Source organism: Eleutherodactylus coqui, chromosome 6 (genome assembly GCF_035609145.1).
Source record: "Eleutherodactylus coqui strain aEleCoq1 chromosome 6, aEleCoq1.hap1, whole genome shotgun sequence".
Taxonomy (NCBI): Eukaryota; Metazoa; Chordata; class Amphibia; order Anura; family Eleutherodactylidae; genus Eleutherodactylus; species Eleutherodactylus coqui.
In genome coordinates this window covers 103,635,595-103,638,969 of record NC_089842.1, presented here as the reverse complement: position 1 = coordinate 103,638,969, position 3,375 = coordinate 103,635,595, and the positions used below count along the sequence as shown (strand labels likewise).

At 43.1% G+C, this 3,375-nt stretch overlaps 1 long non-coding RNA gene across 2 annotated transcripts; it reads left to right on the top strand.

Moving 5' to 3' along the window:
• Window positions 1-241: 241 nt before the first annotated feature.
• LOC136632431 (uncharacterized) lies at window positions 242-3,144 on the top strand. 2 transcript variants are annotated; one of them, XR_010793167.1, is made up of 3 exons: window positions 242-366; window positions 453-634; window positions 3,006-3,144. It is a non-coding gene; the product is annotated as an uncharacterized lncRNA (long non-coding RNA). The 2 variants fall into 2 exon arrangements; XR_010793166.1 differs by having other exon boundaries at window positions 242-634.
• Window positions 3,145-3,375: the final 231 nt, after the last annotated feature.

Here is a 3,375-nt window from a genome sequence, read left to right as displayed (position 1 = left end):
CCGTAAGGCCCTACTCCTAGGAGGGGGGATCCCTACCTCACCTCAGAACGAGGCCATGGATTCCCTGGGCTCATTTCCGGGCATCCATACCCTCTATCTGTACAAGTTAACACCCCACAGAGTGTGCCCTCACCGGAACCTAAGGTCTTCTGCACTTTCCCTAGGCAAATGGGAAGTCCACTGACAATCCATCTTAGGAGTAAGGAAATAAGGAAAAACCAAGTGGTTTAGGGATGTCGACGATTATGCTTATGGTCGTGTATTTTGTTGGCAGACATCAAAGAATAAAGTCACAGATCCCTTTGAATCGAATACCAAACAAAGACGACAACGACGCCGTCAACCCAGGAATAGAAACCAATTTGGGTTCTCATCTCGTGGTTCGATTTCAACGGATGATTCGGCCAAGAATGATCATGTGGGTGCCTCCACATCCTCTTCTTCTTTTTTAGGCCGTGGCAATCCAAACAGGATGAAGAGAAAAGAGGGACCTTCCGGTGCCGCCGAGGCGGACGAAAACATCACAGGGCATACAAGAGATCCCGACGGGGTGATGACCCGATCCACGAAACGACCACCACTGATGGACTTCAGGAAATAGTGGATGTTGGAGCTTGTGAACCTACCAGTGACGGTATTGTAATCAACATTTCTTCCAGGGTATTGACATCAGATGAGACGACTGTATTGGGCAAGGGTCTATCATTTTGCTGTGTAACTTCTATGAATTGGTTTGATCTTAATCTTGATGTACAGCGTTTATTCAGAAATTTAAGGCTTAAAAACCAATTTTCCTCACAACCATCACGTACGGTTGCACAGACCACTACACCGGGGTCTTTTTCCCTGGTTGGAACTGGTCTTCGCAACAAAAGTACGTATCAACCACCTACATCAAATCCTCAAATTGAAGTATTTGCTAAATTAGTATTAAAAGATATTGAAAAACTGAGATCCAAAACATTGGGTAACAAGAGGAGGCTTAAGAATAACCTTAATATGAGGGAAAGGAAAGCCCTCAATTCTCTTGCGCAGGATGATGCGATTGTGGTTAAACCAGCCGATAAGGGTGGAGCAATAGTCGTGATGGATACCAGTATGTACACAACAGAAGTGTTCAGACAATTAAATGATGAAAATGTTTATGAAAAATTGCGATCGGACCCTACCATACGGTTTCAATTACAATTAAGGGGAATGTTGAATGAGGCACTATGGGCAGGTTTGATCGATAAAAAGCTGTTGAAATTCCTTGATATCCAGCACCCCATTGTTCCCACTTTATACACCCTCCCAAAGGTCCACAAGGATCCCCAGAATCCCCCTGGGAGACCGATTGTTTCAGGCAGAAACTCACTCTTCTGCAATATCGCACGATTTTTGGACAAGGTCCTGAGGCGTTTTGCAGATGAGGCGGATTCACACATCAGGGATACATCTGACTTTTTGAAAAAAATTGCATCGTTTGATATGACCGAAGATGTTATTCTGGTCACCTTTGATGTGACTGCGCTATACACCTCTATCAGTCACGATAAAGGGATAGATGCCGTCAGACAATTTCTGATGGCATCGGATATGTCCTCTGAGTGCATGCAGTTTGCCCTGTCGCTGCTGGAGTACATCCTCCGCAACAATTATATTTTGTTTGGGGGGGTGTACTACAGACAGCGACAGGGCACTGCTATGGGCTCTAATGTGGCGCCAACATACGCCAACATTTTTGTGCGCCAATTTGAGGAGAAGTATATCTATACCTCCATATATGCGGCGTCGTTGGTGTACTGGGGTCGGTACATCGACGACGTGTTTGCTCTATGGAAGGGTTCGCTCCAAACATTACAGGAATTCCATACCTTTCTAAACGCTATTTACCCAGAACTTCAGTTCACTATGTCTTACTCTATTGTGGAAATCCAATTCCTTGACGTTTTGATTAAAAGACAAGGAATGGGATTGGTAACGGATCTTTACACAAAAAAGACAGATCGGAACAGTTTATTGCTCTATAGTAGCAACCATCCGGTCGCCATGAAGGACTCACTACCATGGAGTCAACTTTTACGAGTGCGAAGAATAGCACACGATCAAACCATTGATTTAAGATTGGATGAGATGTGTAGGAGGTTCCTAGATAGGGGATACCCTGCACCAATCATCACAAAAGCTGCCATACGAGCTAGGGCAATACCACAACAAGATCTTTTGACACCTAAATTAAAGAAACAGACAATGGACAGGATTCCGTTTGTCAGTACCTTTAATAATCTTAGTGGAACCGTTGGTAACATTATCAAAAAACATTGGCCACTGCTGACATTAGATGGGGCTGTAATACCTGAATTTAAAAATAAGCCTATAAATGCATATAGAAGAGGTAGAAACATAGGTGACCAACTGGTCCACTCACACTTTGCTTCACACAAATCAGCCGTCCAGAGTTTCTTTAAACCCCCTAGAAAGGGGAACTTCCCATGCCTTGTCTGTAGTTGTTGTAACAATTTGGTGAGGGGTGACGAATTTCGGCATCCTCTCAGGGGCAATAGGTACAAGATACAGGGGAGATATACTTGTGCTTCACCATACGTGATCTACCTCATCACCTGCCCATGTGGCCTTGGGTATGTGGGTGAAACCACTATGGAGGTGAGATCACGTATGGTGAAGCACAAGAGTACAATTCGGACGGAAAATCTACAATTACCTGTATCGCGACATTTTTTGGAGGCTAAACACAACATCAGCCAGTTCAAATTTAGGGTCATTGATCATGTCCCCGTACTTCCACGGGGGGGTGATAGAGAATTTTTATTAAAAAAGCGTGAGTTAAAATGGATATACGAGTTGGACACCATGCACCCAAAAGGGCTTAATCAGGAGTACATTTTTCAGCCGTTCTTGTAAATCTTGTTACACACATCAGTATATGAATTGTACATATGTTTTATTAATGAATTTTTTATGGGTATATGTGTAATTGTATTCTTTTTGTTTTGTTTACACAGGTTGTTGGTCTCTCGCTGGTTCCCTCGCCACACGTCTGAGATATGACGGTCCATTATTTCATCATCTTGAAGAAAAAATATAGATTCATGCATAGTGATGTATAGTATCAATAAAATCACAATTTGACTAGGCAGTTAACAGTTGGTGTTCTGTTCTGTTTTATTGGTTTATACAATGGGTTAACATTGGACTATTCATACTCTATGGGTGAGAATGTATATTATTAGATAAGATATATACATCGGGGTCCTCTCAGTAGATGCTGCAGGTTATGCGGTATGCGGTCAGTGTCAGTTGTGGTAACGCATGATCGGCGATCCTGACACTTTGCATTGCATCACTACGGGTGACCAATGCACTGAGGAGGTA